The following is a 22389-nucleotide window of genomic DNA, read 5'->3' on the forward strand; positions in this document are numbered from 1 at the left end:
CATGCGATTGTGTATCATTTACTTTGGGTGGGGAGGGGAGATACGTACGCATATGGCGAAGGGACCGTGTGATCGGCTACACCGTGCGTCTTTCCCGGGGAGGGGGTGAATCGGGATGCGGGCTACCTCACTGAGGCCGGGCGGTGGCGCTTCCTGTCTCCTCATTCCGACCACGTGGACCTGTCAGTTTCCAGCGCTCTCTCGACAGGCTGTAACATTCAGGAAACTGACACGATCGAGAACGCAGCTTACCGGCCTTCCCATTCTCCACCAGGCCTAGAATCCGGGGCCCCCATTTCAACACAAACTGCTTTTTAAAAAAAAATCGGCAAACTCTTACTTTCGATTTTGTTTCTCTGCAGTTAACCCGCCAATTTAAACGGCCAGTTCGCTAACACCGCCCCCCCACCCAGAAAAAATACAAATAAACAATAAAAAACGACTGAAAATGAGGAAGTCAAACGCGCCACACCAGAGCGGAAAATGTTACGCGATTCCGAATCTAGCCAAATTACCACCTCTCACGCAGAATCACGAGTATTAAAGTTTGCAATTTTAAAAAAAATACAAAAATAGTGGATCACCGCTTGATATAAACAGCTTATCCATCTCAAGGGGGGGGGGGGGGGGTCAAAAGTCCACTTGCGGCCTTCAATGATAATGTAGGTGTAAATAGGCGAAAGGTTTCGGATGTGATTGTAAAGTGCAAGCTCAGCCCGGCGCCCTTGGAACGTTCAGACACCGATTCCCGGGCAACGTTCCTTTCGAACGCGGGGGAGGAAAGGAACGGATACAATTCGAAGCACGAGGGAACCCCACTGCCTCTCATTATAGTCACAGACCACACTGCTCCTCAATTAAACACACTCTCACTCCATTTCAAATCAGATATAGATTCATACTCACGATCTTCCGGCACGTAACGCTGCAGTCTGTGGAGCTGCTACTTCTTCGTTTGTTTTGCTTATTTATATTTCCCTATACTTATAATAGATATATTTTTGCCAACCGCGTCTTGCGCCAGCAGCTGCTGCTCATCCGAAGCGAGAGAAACTCCAAAAGAACGCCACGAAATCCCCTAATGTTGCCATGGTAACGTGCCGCCGCCTGCAGCCCCTCCCCTGCCAGCAGCAGATGGCTCCGGACTCGCCGCTTTGTGTGTGTCTGTCCCACAGTCAGGCACTTCCTTCAGACACAGAGAGGGAACGCAGGGGTTGCAGTCACTCGGCCGGTTTTTGCGTCTCCGACCAATACAGTTGTAAACTCTCAAGCGTCAATCCTCCTCTTTTTTTTTGCATATAAAGTTATTAATTTTTTTCTGTATCCAAAAGCGGAGGTGGTGGAAGTCGGGGAGTGCAGTTGGCAGAAAGCGTCAGCCAATGAGATGGCTGGCCTCGGGGTTCCTCCACGTCATTTTGGCGGTAAGGGTTTTTTGGGAAATGATGACGAGTGGTTGATTCAGAGAATGTAAGGCGCTTCTGGACTCTTAAAGTGTGCTGGTGTTCCCAATTTACCAATGACACTAATATGCATTTGATTTATTATTGTCACATATATTGGGATACAGTGGAAGGTATTGCTTCCTGCGCGCTATACAGACGAAACATACCGTTCATAGAGTATATACATAGGGGAGAAGGAAAGGAGGGTTCAGGGTATGCATGGTATCTACTGAGCATTACTCTAGATTTTAAAATGGTGTGTTGATTGCTTTACTTAATTCAAAAACGTATTTTTAACTAGTTTTTTATATTTTCAGACATCTCCACAAAGGAAAACGTACGGAAGCAACGATTCCTCCCAATGACAGCTGTGTAAAAGATCTTGCTTGTGGCCACAACTAACCTGAGTAAGTAGATTTGAAAAGAAATCACCTAATGTTATAGTGAATAATGTTGGAAAGTGTAAAAGTTTGTTGCTATCACAGGAACATCCAGGTGTAGGCCATTCGGGCCCTCGAAACTGCTCCGCCACTCTGAGATCATGGCTGATCTGATAGTGGCCTCAACTCCACATTTTACAAACACCCGATAAACTTTGATTCCTTTATTAATTTAGAGACTATCTACTTCTGCCTTAAAAAGATTAATTGACCCTGTCTCCACCACTGTCTGGGTAAGAATTCCAAAGGTTCATAATCCATGAATGAGTTATTCTCATCTTTATTGGGTGACCCCTTTTTTTAAAACTTCCCCTGGTTCTTGTCATAGAATCCCTACAGCGCAGAAGGAGGCCGTTCAGCCCATCAAGCCTGCACCGACAACAATTCTATCTAGGCCCTAACCCCACACGTTTGCCCTACTAATCTCCCTGACATCCCCCTAACACTAAGGAGCAATTTAGCATGGCCAATCAACCCAACTGCACATTTTTGGGCTCTTCCACAAGATTCAGTGTCCACCTTATCAAGTTTCCTCAGGATATTCTGTTTCAATAAGACCACCTCTCAATCTTCTAAACTCAATGGATACAGACCTAGCCTTTCCAACCTCCCCTTGTAAGATCATATCTCCATCACAGGTATTGGCTGAGGTATCTTAATTAATGGAATCACTTGATCACACTGACAGTCTACAGTAGCCATGATGTGGAGATGCCGGCGTTGGACTGGGGTAAACACAGTAAGAAGTCTCACAACACCAGGTTAAAGTCCAACAGGTTTATTTCGTAGCACAAGCCACTAGCTTTTGGAGCACTGCCCCTTCATCAGGTAAGTGGGAGTTCTGTTCACAAACAGAACTCATGGTTTGGACTCGTGGTGAACAATCACTGAAACAACTATATGATGACATCAACAAGTTCCATCCCACCATCAGACTCACCATGGACCAGGGATAACCTCACGATGCTCCACTTCTCCAGCTTTCACCCTAAACACGTTAAAGAAGCCATTCTCGACGGACAAGCCCTCTGTATACAAAGGATCTGCTCAGATGAGGAGGATCGCAACAGACACCCCTAGACGCTGAAAGATGCCCTCATAAGAACAGGATATGGCGCTTGACTCATCGATCGACAGTTCCAACACGCCACAGCAAAAAACCGCACCGACCTCCTCAGAAGACAAACACAGGACACGGCGGACAGAGTACCGTTCGTTGTCCAGTACTTCCTCGGAGCGGAGAAGCTACAACATCTTCTCCGGAGCCTTCAACATATTGATGAAGACGAACATCTTGCCAAGGCTATCCCCACACCCCCACTTCTTGCCTTCAAACAGACCATTGTCCGCAGCAAACTACCCAGCCTTCAGGAGAACAGTGACCACAACACCACACAACCCTGCCACAGCAACCTCTGCAAGACGTGCCGGATCATCGACACGGATGCCATCATCAAACGTGAGAACTCCATCCACCAGGTACACGGTACATACACTTGCAATTCGGCCGATGTTGTCTACTTGATACGCTGCAGGAAAGGATGTCCTGAGGCATGATACATTGGGGAGACCATGCAGACGCTACGACAACGGATGAATGAACACCGCTCGACAATCACCAGGCAAGAGTGTTCTCTTCCTGTTGGGGAACACTTCAGCAGTCACGGGCATTCGGCCTCTGACCTTCGGGTAAGCGTTCTCCAAGGCGGCCTTCACAACACACGACGGCGCAGAGTCGCTGAGCAGAAACTGATAGCCAAGTTCCGCACACATGAGGACGGCCTCAACCGGGATCTTGGGTTCATGTCACACTATCTGTAACCCCCCCACGACTTGCCTGGGCTTGCAAAATCTCACTAATTGTCCCAGCTGGAGACAATACACATCTCTTTAACCTGTGCTTAACCCTCTCTCCACTCACATTGTCTGTATCTTTAAGACTTGATTACCTGTAAAGACTCGCATTCCAACCATTATTTTGTACATTGAGTTTGTGTCTTTATATGCCCTGTTTGTGAACTGAAATCCCACTCACCTGACGAAGGAGCAGCGAGCTCTCCGAAAGCTAGTGGCTTGTGCTACCAAATAAACCTGTTGGACTTTAACCTGGTGTTGTGAGACTTCTTACTGTTTTTCCCCCTACCCCTGCACATTGTTTCATAATCATCTAATGCCCTCTTGAATGCCTCAATTGAACCTGCCTCCACCACCCCTCAGACAGTACATTCTAGGCCTGAAACACTTGTGAGAAAAAGTTTACTTCTTTTACAAATCATTTAAAATCTGTGCCCTCTCGTTCTTGATCCTTTCACAAGAGGACGGACAGTTTCCCCCTATCTACTCGGTCCAGCCTCTTCATGATTTTGAACATCTCTATCACATCTCCTCTTGGCCTTCTCTCCAAGGAGAACAGTCCCAACCTTTCCAGTCTATCCTCATAACTGAAGTTTCTTATCCCTGGATCCATTCTTGTAAACCTTTTTTGCGCACTCTCCAAAGTGCTCACATCCTTCCTATAGTGTGGCGCCCAGAACTGTACACAATATTCGAGCTGAGTTCTAACTAGTGTCTTGTATAAGTTCAGCTTAACCTCCTTGCTCCTAATTTCAATCCAAAGTCATCATCAATTGGCTCAAGTGTGTTCTGGAGTTCGTGATCCACCTTGAGCACACCTGCACTGCACCCAGCAGGAAGATCTCCAAATGCCTCGTATCACTCAGGTGCACTATTGCCTATGTGTGTGGGACAGGAGGATGGACACCTGATTCATCAGGAGAAGGCCTTTGACAGAATATCGCACGCCTATATGATGGATATACTCCAAAATGGAGTTTGGGGAGGGAATTCCCAATTGGATCCAACTGGTCTACACAAATATCAGTGGTGCAGTTTCAATCATGTGTGGGCTTCAGATAGTTTTCTAATCAAATCTGGAGTCAGACAGCTGTCCTCTCTCCCATGTCTTGTACACGTGTTTTATTCAAACGTTTTGCTGAATCCATCAGGAGGGTTGGGCATTAGAGGAGTGATAATCCAAGGCAGTGGAGACGGACAAGACAAAGCCCCTTTGTCATGGACAAAGTCATTGCCTTCTGCTCTGATCCGCTGTCAGTTCAGAAACTGAAGACAGTGACCAGTTTGAACTGGCTTCAGGTGCCAAAGTAAATTGTGGTAAGAGCAAGGCCATGTTCTTTGGGAACTGGGCTGGGACAGATTTACAATGAAAAACACTGTGCAGTGGCACGGGTGCCCCAAATTAATGAGTTTCAAAACATTCCCTCCTTTTCATTCTTGAAACCAAACAGAATTTCCTCCTCCTGAACCCCACCGTGAAATATCGGCAAAACAACGCAAGGACTCTGAGTGTCAAATTAAACCTGACAATCCAGGCTTTCCAGTGTAGCCATGACTGATTGGCAGACTGCTCTGCTGTTTTTTTTTTAAAAAATGCATTGAAGCTATTCAGCCCATCACAGGCTGATTCCTGCATTTGCTGCTGATGGACTTGTCATACAGGACCTGCTACTCTGAGTTGTCATCTGATGAGAAGTGCCCTGCAGACAGGGTGAAGCTGTTTCCCTCTGTGGCACTGTGGGCCGTTGCTTGTATAACATTAGCCAGAGGAGCAGGTGTTTTGATTTTTTTTTTGACTTGAGTGTTTGATTATAGCCAATCTGAGCCCCCACATTCTGATAACACCCACGAGCAGTCTCTGATTGGTCAGAAGTGAGACTGAACAAGCAACCCAGTCTGAAACACACTCCACCTCCACTTGTGTGTATGGGACTCGGTCCTCCCAGACTACATACGACTATATGCACCAAGAGCAGAAATCGGTCATTCTGCCACTCGAGCCTGCTCTGCCATTCAATAAGATAATGGCTGATCTGATAGACTGACGATACTGTACCTTTAAGAAATGTATTTGAGTCATGTATCTTGTGCAGGATTTTTTTTTTTTAAAACAGTCTGTTCTAACCGGCGCTGGGTCTATAAACAGCATCCTGTATTGTTCCTGCAGTAGCATAATTGTTCCTATATGCTAGAATGTTTGTTTTAATCGGAACTAATGCCGTTTTGGTGATTTCTCTGGGGGGTTTTGTGAAGTAGGGCTCGATTAGGATGATAGATAGGAAACAAATCATGTGACTGGAGCTAGGCTTACACAGAATATTCAAGTCAGATGCTGCTTGGAGTTGTTGGAGAGCAGTGCCTCTTTTTTCCTCTCTGAAGTTGGAGACTGGAATCTGCCAGGAAATAAATCTCTGAGATTCTGCTGTATGAGAGTCAGAATGTGGAGATGCCGGCGTTGGACTGGGGTAAACACAGTAAGAAGTTTAACAACACCAGGTTAAAGTCCAACAGGTTTATTTGGTAGCAAAAGCCACACAAGCTTTCGAGGCTCTAAGCCCCTTCTTCAGGTGAGTGGGAATTCTGTTCACAAACAGAACTTATAAAGACACAGACTCAATTTACATGAATAATGGTTGGAATGCGAATACTTACAACTAATCCAGTCTTTAAGAAACAAAACAATGGGAGTGGAGAGAGCATCAAGACAGGCTAAAAAGATGTGTATTGTCTCCAGACAAGACAGCCAGTGAAACTCTGCAGGTCCACGCAACTGTGGGAGTTACAAATAGTGTGACATGAACCCAATATCCCGGTTGAGGCCGTCCTTGTGTGTGCGGAACTTGGCTATCAGTTTCTGCTCAGCGACTCTGCGCTGTCGTGTGTCGCGAAGGCCGCCTTGGAGAACGCTTACCCGAATATCAGAGGCCGAATGCCCGTGACCGCTGAAGTGCTCCCCAACAGGAAGAGAACAGTCTTGCCTGGTGATTGTCGAGCGGCATGTCCCGAGGCATGGTACATTGGGGAAACTATGCAGACGCTGCGACAACGGATGAATGAACACCGCTCGACAATCACCAGGCAAGACTGTTCTCTTCCTGTTGGGGAGCACTTCAGCGGTCACGGGCATTCGGCCTCTGATATTCGGGTAAGCGTTCTCCAAGGCGGCCTTCGCGACACACGACAGCGCAGAGTCGCTGAGCAGAAACTGATAGCCAAGTTCCGCACACACAAGGACGGCCTCAACCGGGATATTGGGTTCATGTCACACTATTTGTAACTCCCACAGTTGCGTGGACCTGCAGAGTTTCACTGGCTGTCTTGTCTGGAGACAATACACATCTTTTTAGCCTGTCTTGATGCTCTCTCCACTCCCATTGTTTTGTTTCTTAAAGACTGGATTAGTTGTAAGTATTCGCATTCCAACCATTATTCATGTAAATTGAGTCTGTGTCTTTATAAGTTCTGTTTGTGAACAGAATTCCCACTCACCTGAAGAAGGGGCTTAGAGCCTCGAAAGCTTGTGTGGCTTTTGCTACCAAATAAACCTGTTGGACTTTAACCTGGTGTTGTTAAACTTCTTACTGAGAGTCAGAAGACAGGTATCAATTGAATAATATCTGGAGCAAAACACCTTATGTTCACCCTAATGCCACAAGCAAAAGGAAATGTTTGGTCTAGGCTAACTTCACAGAAACTTGGAGTTTCTGATCTGGACCCTAACAATAGTAACCTCAAATCTACATTCCGTCTACTTCAGATAACCTATCACCCCCTTGCTTACCAAGAATCTATCCACCTCGGTCTTAAAAATATTCAAAGATTCTGCTTCCACAACCTTTTCGGGAAGATAATTCATAAGACTCCACTCTTTATTTTTTTTTAAATCACCTCATCTTTTTTTTAAAGGGTTGATCTCTTATTTTTAACCTAGATTCTAGATTCTCCCACAAGACGGAACATCCTCTCCACATCTACCCTGTCAAGACCCCTCAGGATGTTTTATGTTTCAATCAAGTCACTTCTTACTCTTCATGCAGATCTTGTCTGACCTTTCCTCACAAGACAACTCACCCATTCCAGGTATTGGTCTGGTAAACCTCTGAACTGCTCCCAATGCATTTACATCCTTCCTTAAATAAGGTGACCAATACTGTGCATGATGCACCAAATGTGGTCTCACCTCTCTCTGTACAACTGAAGCATAACCTGCCTATTTTCGTATTCAATTCCCCTCACAATATATAAAAACATTCTATTAGCTTTCTTAATTACTTGCTCTTCCTGTATACTGAACTTCTGTGATTCCTGCACCAGGAAACCTAGATCCCTCTGCACCTCAGAGTTCTATAATCTCTCACCATTTAGATAATAGGTATTTTTTTATCCTTCCTGCTAAAATGGAGAATTTCATTTGCTATGTGGGCGTGAAGCTCCCTCTCTTCTGCAGATAAAGAGCTAGTCATCTGGTGCTTGGCACTCTTGGTGTTGCTATATGCTGGCGTAGGTCTGGCCCTTACCCTACTCCTATATGTTGATCATCTGAGTCATCATCTACTTTGGCTGGGGATCGCAAATTGACTGTGTCCACAGGGATACGATGTACAAATCTCTCGACAAAGGAGAAATAGTCATACGCAACATTGCCCTCATCCTGATGACCATCTCTTTACGTGGTTGAATCAAGCTGTGCATAGACCTTCGAGACACATACACCAATTGTCACAATGTGCTGAGGGTTTGTCTGTCCCTGATGTTATGAAGGATGGATCTCGTCATGTTGCTGTGGAATGCTCCATTCAATTGGACAGTGCCATACCACCAATTCCTTGTGGAAACGTTTGACCACAAATCCATTAGGTAGTGGTCTACACTTAACGTCCTGAGGCCATGCGGGAAAAGGAGATGGTTCCTTGAGCAAACATTCAAATTAATTTGGCAGAATGCTTCATTGTCAGGACTTTCAAATGGGCACCAAGATTTAGTTTGGCTGGTGGTGAGAATGGTTCTCCCCATTAGATCCTTCCTGCACACCCGGAATCTCCATCCCTCTGCAAACTGCTCTCAAGTCAGTTAAGGTGGGGAAGGGACCATCACCCATCTCCTTCTGGAATGTGCTTTTGTAAAGTAGATTTGGAGAGATGTGCAGCAGTTTTTGTTGAGGTTCATTCTGAACAGCTCATAATGCAAGACACTGCTCCACAGGCTACTTCCAGAGACAAACACCTCGGTAAACATCAGCTACTGTCGGAAGACTGGCAACTCAGTGAAAGACACTCTTCAGTCTGCCCAAAACCTGCTATTGTTCCACTGCAATGACCTGTCAATGAATAAGCACTGCAGGCTGGCATATCCCAACATCCAGTACTATGTAAAGATAACTTGTAATTAATTATAAGTGTAGTGAGGCACTTCATGGTGTCACATACTATATTGAAAGAAACTGATCTGTTTGGCACTTTATGTCAAAGTTCAATGTTGACGTTTCACAATGTACTTTTATAAATTTAGTGAATGAAGTATATTTTTGGAAAAAACAGGAGGAAAAAAAGGAAATAATTTTACATAGCTCTAAAATATAAATATAGTGAGGTTGAAATTTAACTTCAGGAAGGGGGGAAAACAAGCGTTAGTGGATCGGGTGTCTGTTACAGGACCAATTTACCATTTACCCTGTCGAGCCTAATCCACTATTCATTGAAATCATGGTTGATCTGTGAATCAACTCTGTGCACTTGCCTTTGTCCCTTATCTCTTAATCTCTTTTGTTATAACAAACATCTATCGATCTTAGATTTAAGATTAACAATTAATCTCGCATCAGTTGCCCTTTGGGGGACATCATTATCCTCACCTCCTTTTGATTTTGCCATCTATTGATGTCATAAAATCATACACCAGAACAGGGGGTTATCGGCCCATCATGCCTCTGTGCCACCGTTGATAACACTCTTACCTCTGAATCAGAAAGTTGTGGATTCAAGTCCTACTCCAGAACCTTGAGTACAAAAACCCTGGTTCAAACTCCAATGTAGTACTGAGGGAGTGCTGCACTGTCCTTCAAGTGAGAAATTCAACTGAGGTAATGTTTGGTCTCTAAGGTGTATGTAAAAGATCCCATGGCACTATTTGGGAAAAAAAAGAGTTACCCCTGGGGTGGGTCCTGGCCAATATTTATCCCTCAAGCAACATCACTGAAACAGATTTTCTGGTCATTATTAGATTGCTGTTTGTGCAAGCTTGCTGTTCACAAAATTGGCTGCCACATTCCCTGTATTACACCAGTGACTACCCTTCAAAAGTACCTCAGTGGCTGTAAAGCACCTTGGGACGTATTAAAAGTTGTGAAAGTCGCTGTATTTCTTTTCTTTGTTCTCTCCAAGATATCTGTACACATCCCCGATTTTATTTGTTCCACCATAGATGGTTGTTTGTTTCAACATGCTTCTTCAGTTGCCTAGGCCCAAAGCTCTGGAATACCCTCCTTAAACCCCAATGTCAACTTTTGCTTTGTAACCTGTGAACCATCTAGACATATTTTATCACTTTAAGGTACCATCTAAATACAAGTTGCTGTTGTCAGTTTTAACAAGGAGTGTCAGGTGGGATATGTAACTTGTTTTGAATCCCACCAAACTTGAATTTCATCCCCTATATATTGAATGAATATTTTCATTTTAAAAGAATCATGATTATTGGTCGTCACTAGCACGAAAATATGTTACTTACTCAGAACTGATTATTGAACCTGATCCCTATAGATGCTACTTTAAAGTGTTTCTGGTGCAGAATCATAAAGCACAGGTGGATTTCACAGATGGCCTTCAACCTCTGCACTGCTGGTTCCAGGTTGAAAATTGAACAATATAGCATGGATTCAGCCTCATCAGTAAGGTACTTCACTGTCTCATTTGCTTTGCTGAAGTAATATATAAATGCCTAACAAATTGTTCGATTTTCTCCTGGGCTTCTCGAGAATAAAATACTGTAACAATAAAATGTATTGGTGGGAAAATACTGTTCACTTTGACCGATTGGTGGTCCTTTTCCAAAAAAGGTTGCCAGAGTTTTGCTGATGTTTGAAGTGAGTGCAAATGTTAGTTAAGGTTGTTCTCAAGCCTAGTTTATGCATGATCACACAATTGTTTTGGTGGAAACTAAAGCATTTTGTCCCCATAACTGACGTTTTGATTTTGAACCCTGCACTGATTCTTCACAGATGCTCTTTGGATTAGATATCCCATATGTCAGTGTATGGAGACCTAAATATATCATATGTCCAAGTGTATGGAGACCTGTGGTATTATTCAGATTTTCTAAGTCAACATTCATTCCTTAACCAAAACCATCAAACATGATTGGTTGTCAGTTTGACTCCATGCTGCTGTGTGATGATACTGGCTACCATGTTTGGCTAAGTAAAAATCAATGCTCTTCAAAATTAAACCATTGGGTATAAAGTGTGTTTAGTGGAAAGGCACTGCATGATTGCAAGAATTAATGTTTAATTTTTCTTTGTGCATTTTTTCTCCACTCTCCTGATCGATTTTGATTCATGTTGATGCGCCGTTCCATGTGATCTGTCGGCCCTCTGCTACCACATCCAAACTCCCATTTTTCATGTAAGGTCCAAGAAGTTATTGTCGCAGAGAAAATTGTGGTGCTTTGAGGAAAGAGGGGGAAATGGGTTTGATTGATTGCTGTATCAGAGAGCCACTAAAACACAATGGGATGAATGGCCCCTTCCCAGCCTGCAGGATTCTATGATTTGACAGCAGGGGACTGACGTTATAAGTGGGCCTGAAACTGTTGCACACACACGTGCATGAAATTCACATGCAAACACATGCGTACACACCAACACACACACACACTTAGCAAGAGTCACTGGGTAGTAAACGGGAGCTGATTTTCCCCTCAGTAGCACAGCAATCTTTTGTTTTCTGAAAGGGCATTCTAAGTGGAAGGACACTGCAAACGTTCTCTGCTTGCTTCCTTATCCTGTACAAAACCTAGAAATACCATGAATATTTTAATAAAATTACATCCATTTATTTGTTCATTCACGTAAAATTTGAATAAAAGTTATAAAGAATAGATAAGTAAAGCCATACACACTTTGGGGGTCAATTATTTCAGATTATGATCATGACCTGGGGAGCTGCGAACTGAGAGGGCTTCTGTATGTTACATGGCGTGGAGGAGTCTTGTAGCTTTAATTGCCTATAAATCTGTTCTAGTCTCATCTCACTGACAACCTGACACAATGAGCTTTTTCAAACAGAAATAGAGAGACTAATTTTACAGTGTGTGCATTCAGCTTGAAGTGAGATAATGGTATTAGTACATGTAGCCTAGTTCATTTAGGAGTTAGTGTGTTCATAAACACTCTATTAATGAAGCCTTTTTCACTCCAGGTTTTTAAAAAACTTGTGTAGTTAATTTGAGCTTGCTGCTTTGTTGTGACGTTTAGAGGCTTAGAATATTCCATAGTTAACTGGTATCTAATGAAGCTTTCAATTTTGATTATCAATGAACAGAAAAGGAGCACATCAAGAATATGTTAGATTAATTTGCAAAACAGTGAAATGATTTTTGACTGAATTCTAGAGCCAGACTTACAGAAAGCGCATGTAATGTCACTGGGACATCCCTTTATTTGAATGTAAATTGGAAGGGCACTTTTGACTTTAAAGATGCAACCTTATCCCAGGATATTGTCCCACATGAACCAGCATCTTGTGGCCATTCTTCTTGTGTGAGCCCAAACAACTGGTGAAACCTTTCAATCAAGCACTGTTCTGTTGTTTCCAACAGTTTCCATTGAAAATCTTCCTGAAACCCTTGCTGATAATTCCTTCTCAAACTCCACGACTGTTGGACCCAACGGTAGAGTTCCAGTTGATGTGCTCGTTGAGAACAGTTAAGTCAACACAGACCAAGAATTGAACTTGAGATCTTCTGCTCAATAGAGCCATTACCCTTCCCATGGAGTTAATGTAATATTAAGATAAACTTTTCAACTGCACATTTAATCTTATTCACATTTGCCTTTCTCATTTTACATTCTTCCTTTGCAAATACTTAGCCATTTTTAAAAAAAGAATAACCTCCTAGCAAGATAGCTATTGAGGCAGATTAATTAATTTTTCACAAGATAATACAGGTGAGGAAGGACATCTTATTTCATCTATTCAGGGTGTCCCTGTAAGTCCTCATTGCAGGAACTAATGTTTTCTTAAATTATTCCCGAGATTTTTTCCCTCTGTGAATTACTTCTTGATACCTGTTCTAATATTGCCTTTTACTAGTTCGTAGTTGTCCTGCTCTTGAATTATAATTTGAGTTGATTTTCTGGATCTGCTCTTTTATGCTTTTTACTATTTATATAGCTCAATAAGATCTTATTTCAAGAGTGAAGAGCTTAGTTTTCCCCATTCTGTCCTTATACCTCAGACCTTTACAAGAGGGATCTTCCTTGTAGCTCACTGAACTGCCTCCAACAATTAAATGTGTGCCTGTGACCAGAGCTAGATGCAGTATTTGTGCATTTTGACCAAAATACATTTTGAGCATGACTCATCAACTTTATGCGCTACTCTTAGTTATCCCTATCTATTCTCATTCTCATTCTGCCTTGGACACTTTGTATGTTGAGAGTTTTAGGACCCCTGGATCTCTTTCAATTGCATCATTAGCCACACTTCCTGCCCCTGATTTTATCCAGTGGTTCCTGCTAGATTAATAGTCCATCCACCATGAAGGGTTTGGCTGTGATCCTGATGCTGTTCTCATCCAATGCCCAGAGAAACACGGAATAAAAGCAAATTACTGCGGATGCTGGAATCTGAAACCAAAAGAGAAAACGCTGGAAAATCTCAGCAAGTCTAGCAGCATCTGTAAGGAGAGAAAAGAGCTGACATTTCGAGTCCAGATGACCCTTTGTCAAAGCTTTGAGAAAGGGTCATCTGGACTCAACGTCAGCTCTTTTCTCTCCTTACAGATGCTCCAGACCTGCTGAGATTTTCCAGCCCAGAGAAACATGACAGGTTAGCAAATGATAATCAGCAATCGGGTACATAGCTAATTCATTCCATGCTTATCTTGGGATGTTCACATTAGAGCCCTGCCATTATCCTACAGCTAAAATTGGTGAATTCAGCATCGACCATGTTTGAACCCATGTTTTGTCTGAGGCAACCAAGGCATCAGGGGAAATTTTAGTAACTTGAAAATAATTTTACTTTTACCACCCGGTGTCAAAATCAAACATTTCAGGTTAAGTTTAGGAGACACACTTACCCTCTGAATGAATAAAACATTTGCCTGACATAGGAGAAATCTGTTTCTCTTCTAATTCTATACCGTGATATTAAAAACATGGTGATCTCTCTACCGCCCCCACCCCTATTTCCTTTCACTTTTTTTACAACAGCTTGTGGTGCATGCTTCCCAAATCAATTTTCCTTAGAACTTGTTATTACAACTGGAAGAGGAGAAATGTCTGGATATGAAACTGGTAACAGGTGAATGGGTACTGTATTATCCCACTTTCCAATAAGCTCTCACCCCTCAAAAGACAACAATTCATGAAACTTGACGCAGAATAATAAAACTATGGATGCATCTTTTAAGCAAGTGGGAACATATACTTGTGCGTGAACATTTTAAAAAATGTTACCCAACCCATCCCACAAAAGAAACAAGTCTAATTCAGCACCATAGCAACTGGGTGATAAGTGATTATTCAACATAAATAGATTCTGAGCCATGACTGGTTCTCATTCAGTTCAGTGCCCAAGCCTATTGACTAGAGAAAAGTTATCAGCTGAACTATCTGCTGTGCTATGCACAGGAACCTTTTTTTTTAGCTTACCACAAAGTCATACAAGCACATTTTATCCTTTATTTGTATTGAATTATAGGCTGACCTGGAACTGATGCCCCTTGCCCTCGGGGAAATGTATCACACTGTCCAATCAACACTCTCCTACCTGTTTGATACAACGAGTACATCAGCTAGACAGATTGAAAGGTAATTATCAAAATGAAGTACAACCTGCAATTTTCATTTTTAGCATCTTCAAGATAATATGACAAGTTGACAGTAATATCAATAACGGTGGTCTTACAAGACACTAATTATCCAAGCAATGCAAAAGCCAATAGAATCAGCTCTCTGGCAGCCTCAAATCTGCAGCTGAGTCAGACTTGTGCACAAATCACAGTTGGTACCTAAATTCGTTGTTGTTTGCATGGAAGCTCAAATTAGATTTTACCCTTTCATTTGGGGGTAGATTTTTGACTTAGTGTGATTGTGTGAAACAGGTAATAGTGCTAGAATACACCAGTGTATGATCATTGCCGGAATCATGGCCTTTGCACTCTCAGGGCCCCAGTTTCTACTTAGCAGCAATTAGATTTTGTAGCTTTTACGGGTCACAAACTTACACTTTTAACAGCAGAATAATAATTGTGTTTTACATGGTATAATTTTCCTGTCTTGTAAAATAGAGATGTTCTGTCCTACTGCCACAGCAGTCACCTAAAATAATTGAGACCAATAAATCACAGAGGCAAAATGTCCATCAAACAAAACTCTCAACTGTATCAAATTACCTAAAAACCTATTAAAAATAGTTTGCAGACTGATCAATCTGTCATGGAAAAATCCCCTTATCTCAGCAGCGAGAGCACTGTTGTACTTGAAACACAATTTTAATGGTGTGAATTAATATGATTGTATGTGTGGTAGTGAGGGGTGATGAAGGGAATAGTGCAGCCCTTGTTATGAAAGTGATACCAGGGTGCTGTTTCTTTGTTCCCTTTTTACCAGCAGGAAGAAGTTAAAATGCAGAGAGTGATCATTTCACAAGAACAAAAATGTAGCTGTGTAGACATTGTGATATTGCTCACAGCAGGCTTTACCACACAGTATTTAGAAACTCTCTTCTTGGCAAAATGATGGATAGACAGAGTATAGAAGTAGATCTATTCAGTCACAGTAGAAGGAGGTAATTAGTGGCACAAGGAAGAAAAATAAAGTGTAGTAAATAAATGTATAGTTTGGTCATTCTGATTGCTCAGTGATTTTATCCAGCATGTAACTGAGTGACACAGACCAGGCAATTCATTAGTTTGATTCCCCATCTTGCTTCATTAGTTGAGTTAAGTCAGAAGAACAAGAAAGACTATAAAAGCTTTAGTCTATTTTGGGTAGATAAGAGAAAATGAGGCAGAGTTCCTATTCCTTATCACTATCCATTGACCACTATTGGAAATTATTGGTTATGAACTAGATCAGATTCACATTTAACATCCACCATAGTTAAACAGTTTTCCACCGCTGTTAAACAGGTTTTCAACACATACTGCCAGGGCTCACATTTGAAAAATGTTCACTTAGACGGGAGTGGATAATATCTATTGACCTGTGATTCAGCAAGGACTTGATTTTCAGGGGAGAAGAAAAAAAATGTCAAGAGGCAGAAAAAGTATAGAATAGATCTCATTGTTCAAGAATGACACTCCACTCCACAGTAAGGAGTCTCACAACACCAGGTTAAAGTCCAACAGGTTTATTTGGTAGCAAACGCCACTAGCTTTTGGAGCGCTGCTCCTTCGTCAGGTAAGGGGGATTTCTGTTCACAGACAGGGCATATAAAGACACAAACTCAATTTACAGAATAATGAATAATGATTAGAATGCGAGTCTTTACAGCTAATCAAGTCTTAAAGGTACAGACAGTGTGAGTGGAGAGAGCATTTGCACAGGTTAAAGAGATGTGTATTGACTCCAGACAGGACAGCCAGTGAGACTTTGCAAGTCCAGGCAAGTTGTGGGAGTTACAGATACAGTTAAAGATCCCGGTTGAGGCCGTCCTCATGTGTGCAGAACCTGGCTATCAGTCTCTGCTCAGCGACTCTGCGCTGTCATGTGTTGTGAAGGCCGCCTTGGAGAATGCTTACCCGAATATCAGAGGCCGAATGATATTCGGGTAAGCATTCTCCAAGGCGGCCTTCACAACACACGACAGCGCAGAGTCGCTGAGCAGAGACTGATAGCCAAGTTCCGCACACATGAGGACGGCCTCAACCGGGACCTTGGGTTCATGTCACACTATCTGTAACTCCCACAACTTGCCTGCACTTGCAAAGTCTCACTGGCTGTCCTGTCTGGAGACAATACACATCTCTTTAACCTATGCTAATGCTCTCTCCACTCACATTGTCTGTACCTTTAAGACTTGATTAGCTGTAAAGACTCGCATTCCAATCATTATTCATTATTCTGTAAATTGAGTTTGTGTCTTTATATGCCCTGTTTGTGAACAGAACTCCCACTCACCTGACGAAGGAGCAGCGCTCCGAAAGCTCACGGCGTTTGCTACCAAATAAACTTGTTGGACTTTAACCTGGTGTTGTTAGACTCCTTACTGTGTTTACCCGAGTCCAACGCCGGCATCTCCACATCATGACTCCACTCCACATCCAGACAAGCTTCATGACTGCAGTGATTATCCCTTATGACCTCTGGCTTTCAACACATTTGAGTGCATCACCTTCTGAAGGTGTCATTCCTTCTTTGTACACTTCTTTGGTTCTTTTCTCAGATGATTTTATTCCTGCTTGTCCCCAGACATGCTCCTTTGCATCCAATATATCCCTCAATTACATCCATTGGCCTCCCCCTATGTCTCATATGTATTCTGCATCCCTGTGATACAATTTCCACAGGGTTCCCACAATAACTTTGATAGAGATTGGAAACTCCGGAGAGAGAGTTTAAATGGCTGGATGATTCCGTCAGTGTCAGAAGTCCTCTGGTGTTTCATACATATACTCTTCTCGCCTGACCTATATTTATACCACCTAGCAGATGTAACGAGATCAGGAACCTCTAACGGTGGCACAGTGATTAGCACTGTTGCTTCACCGCTCCGGGTTCGATTCCCGGCTTGGGTCACTCTCTCTGTGGAGTTTGCACGTTCTCCCTGTGTCTTTGTGGGTTTCCTCCGGGTGCTCCGGTTTCCTCCCACAGTCTGAAAGACGTGCTGGTTAGGTGCATTGGCCATGCTCAATTCTCCCTCAGTGTACCTGAACAGGCACTGGACTGTGGCGACGAGGGGAATTTCACAGTAACTTCATTGCAGTGTTAATGTGAGCCTTACTTGTGACTAATAAATAAACTTTACTTTACTTTAAACTTTACTTTACCGAATAGGGAGGTCCCAGGTTTAATTCCAGACCTATGCTGAATTTACTGACCTCAACACTAATTGCTAGCAGTGGTGGAAGGGCAACAATTGGCCTTCAGTGTTACTGTGGAAGATTGAGAGAACCCTGTGAAATTGTATCACAGGGTTGCAGAATACATATGAGACATAGGGGGAGGCCAATGGATGTAATTGAGGGATATATTGGATGCAAAGGAGCATGTCTGGGGACAAACAGGAATGAAATCATCTGAGAAAAGAACCAAAGAAGTGTACAAAGAAGGAATGACACCTTCAGAAGGTGATGCACTCAAATGTGTTGAAAGCCAGAGGTCATAAGGGATAATCACTGCAGTCATGAAGCTTGTCTGGATGTGGAGTGGAGTGTCATTTTTGAACCATGAGATCTATACTTTTTCTGCCCCTTGACATTTTTTGCTTCTCTCCTGAAGACCGAGTCCTTTACTTTAAATCTTGGCTGATCTTCCATTCCATAGTTTATTTAGTGCCGAGACCAATTGTTACCCTTCCACTGCTATCAATTAGGGTTGAGGTCAGTAAATTCAACGCAGGCCCGGAATTAAACCTGGGACAAAGAACAAAGAACAATACAGCACAGGAACAGGCCCTTCGGCCCTCCAAGCCCGCGCCGCTCCCTGGTCCAAACTAGACCATTCTTTTGTATCCCTCCGTTCCCACTCCGTTCATATGGCTGTCTAGATAAGTCTTAAACGTTCCCAGTGTGTCCGCCTCCACCACCTTGCCTGGCAGCGCATTCCAGGCCCCCATCACCCTCTGTGTAAAATATGTCCGTCTGATATCTGTGTTAAACCTCCCCCCCTTCACCTTGAACCTATGACCCCTCGTGAACGTCACCACCGACCTGGGGAAAAGCTTCCCACCGTTCACCCTATCGATGCCTTTCATAATTTTATACACCTCTATTAAGTCTCCCCTCATCCTCCGTCTTTCCAGGGAGAACAACCCCTGTTTACCCAATCTCTCCTCATAACTAAGCCCCTCCATACCAGGTAACATCCTGGTAAACCTCCTCTGTACTCTCTCCAAAACTTCCACATCCTTCTGGTAGTGTGGCGACCAGAACTGGACGCAGTATTCCAGATGTGGCCGAACCAACGTTCTATACATCTGCAACATCAGACCCCAACTTTTATACTCTATGCCCCGTCCTATAAAGGCAAGCATGCCATATGCCTTCTTCACCACCTTCTCCACCTGTGACGTCACTTTCAAGGATCTGTGGACTTGCACACCCAGGTCCCTCTGCGTATCTACACCCTTTATGGTTCTGCCATTTATCATATAGCTCCTCCCTACATTATTTCTACCAAAATGCATCACTTCGCATTTATCAGGATTGAACTCAATCTGCCATTTCTTTGCCCAAATTTCCAGCCTATCTATATCCTTCTGTAGCTTCTGACAATGCTCCTCACTATCTGCAAGTCCTGCCAATTTTGTGTCGTCCGCAAACTTACTGATCACCCCAGTTACACCTTCCAGATCATTTATATAAATCACAAACAGCAGAGGTCCCAATACAGAGCCCTGCGGAACACCACTAGTCACAGGCCTCCAGCCGGAAAAAGACCCTTCTACTACCACCCTCTGTCTTCTGTGACCAAGCCAGTTCTCCACCCATCTAGCCACCTCCCCCTTTATCCCATGAGATCCAACCTTTTTCACCAGCCTACCATGAGGGACTTAGTCAAACGCTTTACTAAAGTCCATATAGATGACATCCACGGCCCTTCCCTCGTCAACCATTTTGGTCACTTCTTCAAAAAACTCCACCAGGTTAGTGAGGCATGACCTCCCTCTCACAAAACCATGCTGACTATCGTTAATGAGTTTATTCCTTTCTAAATGCGCATACATCCCATCTCTAAGAATCTTCTCCAACAACTTCCCCACCACAGACATCAAGCTCACTGGCCTATAATTACCCGGGTTATCCTTCCTACCCTTCTTAAATAACGGGACCACATTAGCTATCCTCTGGGACCTCACCTGCGTCTAGTGACGAGACAAAGATTTGCGTCAGAGGCCCAGCGATTTCATCTCTCGTCTCCCTGAGCAGCCTTGGATAGATTCCATCAGGCCCTGGGGATTTGTCAGTCTTTAAATTCTCTAACAAACCTAACACTTCCTCCTTTGTAATGGAGATTTTCTCCAACGGTTCAACACTCTCCCCCGAGACACTCCCAGTCAACACATCCCTCTCCTTTGTGAATACCGACACAAAGTACTCATTTAGGATCTCCCCTACCTCTTTGGGCCCCAAGCATAATTCCCCACTTTTGTCCCTGAGAGGTCCGATTTTTTCCCTGACAACCCTCCCTGACCTCCCTATTCGGTACAGCTTACTACCACAGAAAGTGCATTTACTTACAAACTACTACAGAGCCTGCACCTGTACAATGTGATGAAAAGACAGTCCAGTTGAAAACCATACTGCAAATCTATGGCCTGCATTTTACCAGTTTGTGTTTAGTTGGCAGGGGTGAATGTGGTTATGGTGTACTAAGTCCTTAATTTGAATGGTAGTATGGCAAAATTGGAATATGTAACCTTTGCCGAATGTAGAAAGGATGGACATACTACAATTTTTTTTAAAAATCCTCTGTGTAACTTGGAAACATGCCCTACTGAGGAAAATTGTGCAGCTGAAGAAAAGGTAATTGGTACAGGAATACAGGTTTTGGAATTCTGTGCCAGGGAATGGTGGAACATATGTTTGCAGTGCAATGTTATAAATAGTGAATTGCAAATCTCAGCCATGCAATGAAACCAGATAGTGAAAACTAAAAGGCAACAGTTTGTCCGGCTGATGTCAGGAATCTTGTGACATCCACAGTTAGGGTATAGTTGACAAGGTGTCCAAAGATGTGCGGGTTAGGTTGATTGGCCACGCTAAAATCGCCCCTTAGTGTGCTGAGATGCGGAGGTTAGAGGGATTAGTGGGTAGGATATGGGGGTAGGGCCTGGGTGGGATTGTGGTCGGTGCAGACTTGATGGGCCGAATGGCTTCTTTCTGTACTGTAGGGTTTCTATGATTCTATGATTTACTAAGAGACCACTGGAACATGGCTACCTGCCTTCTCAGGCACAGAGAGATAGGAGGGAGAAAAAAACCTCAAAAAGGAGGGAGTGAAGCAATTCTCTTTGTCTGAGCTTTTAAAACTACTGAATAAAATTTTCTTGCACTCCAGTTGACAATTGCACAATGTGTCATCCCAGGTTCAACCATCAGTTGGCTCTTTTGCAGTCACTGACACTTGCTGGGGTACAGTTCATGAAAACTAGTAGTTGGCAGGTATGTTTTGCTAGTAACCATCCTTCACCATGTAAACTTCCATACATTTATTGTCTCTGAAAATTAAACCCACTGGTGATTATTCCTCCAGTACCATATCCGAATTCACAAGTGATGACAGTGAGCATCACAGCCAATTGTGATGCGTCCTTGCCTGATGTCCATTTGTACCTTTTGGGGATGGGCAGAGGGAGTATTTCACTCTCTAAGTATTTTTCTCCTCCGTGACTCACAGGCATTTGAGACCAATTTTAATAGCCCCATCTCTGTCCTGACTGGGTTCAACAAGTTGTTTATTCCCCCATTTCCAACTACATTTACCCCAAACCATTGAGGTAGATCTATAAATCATAAATAAAGTAATTTTTAATCAGCAGTGACACCAGAGCTTCAGACAGAGTTGATTATTCATTCAGTGCTTTGTATATGAAAAAATGAAGAAAGAAAAAGCTAAAATGTTTCCCAGTGACCTGGTGGCTGTGTTTGTATTGAGTAATTGAAGGAACATTGGTATTCTTCATACCAAAGCACCAGGCCGTTTAAATGTGAATGGGTTAGAGTTTAATAGACCGTCTGCCAGGATAGGAAACAAAGGAATAAAGAGCAAGAGGCCAAGTATCTAGTCAAATGATTTAGTAGACCTCAGCTGGAGTGCAAACAAGAGAAAACAGCAGGGGTAGAACAGGAAACAACTTAGTGAATGACATTTCACATTCCAGTTCAAACAAATGATCGGATTCTCAGCAGATACAACCGAAAAAGGTGTTTTTAATGCAAATTAGGGAGACATACAGAAAGTGAGAGACTTTACAGTTTATTTAAAAAACCCTTCATTGATGTACCTGTATTATTCTTTTATTGCAATGCACACCCTTCCTCCCCTCAATTTCTTTCATTTTCTCCAGCCTTGATTTCAGAAGCTACTTCTGTGAACTCACACCATGTGCTATTTTTATTTGCATTGGTTAACATGTTTGTGTAAGTTCTTGTTTCTGCCATTTTAGTGCAGTCATTAATCGATTTATATCAAAATGTGTCCTAATAGCTCTGTCAGGAATTGATGCGAATGCATTAAGCAATGTATCTACTCTTTCTCTCCTTTA

The 22389-nt window shown here is 43.0% G+C and overlaps 1 protein-coding gene and 1 long non-coding RNA gene across 3 annotated transcripts in view; one reads left to right on the forward strand and one right to left on the reverse strand.

The window, feature by feature from the left end:
• The window catches only part of foxn2a (forkhead box N2a), a 64083-nt gene extending 62761 nt beyond the window's left edge, over window positions 1-1322 (reverse strand). Inside the window, exon 1 of one of the 2 annotated variants that reach the window (XM_078229656.1) lies at window positions 907-1322. The gene's annotated coding sequence lies outside the window, so the exon portion shown is untranslated. Of the gene's footprint in view, window positions 1-48; window positions 175-906 lie in introns of those variants that run through there. The other variant, XM_078229657.1, reaches the window with a different exon arrangement.
• Window positions 1172-14768, forward strand: LOC144504403 (uncharacterized). Its single transcript, XR_013499618.1, has 4 exons — window positions 1172-1421; window positions 1760-1849; window positions 10495-10627; window positions 14659-14768. It is a non-coding gene; the product is annotated as an uncharacterized LOC144504403 (long non-coding RNA).
• Window positions 14769-22389: the final 7621 nt, after the last annotated feature.

This window comes from Mustelus asterias, chromosome 15, assembly GCF_964213995.1.
Source record: "Mustelus asterias chromosome 15, sMusAst1.hap1.1, whole genome shotgun sequence".
Lineage (NCBI taxonomy): Eukaryota > Metazoa > Chordata > Chondrichthyes > Carcharhiniformes > Triakidae > Mustelus > Mustelus asterias.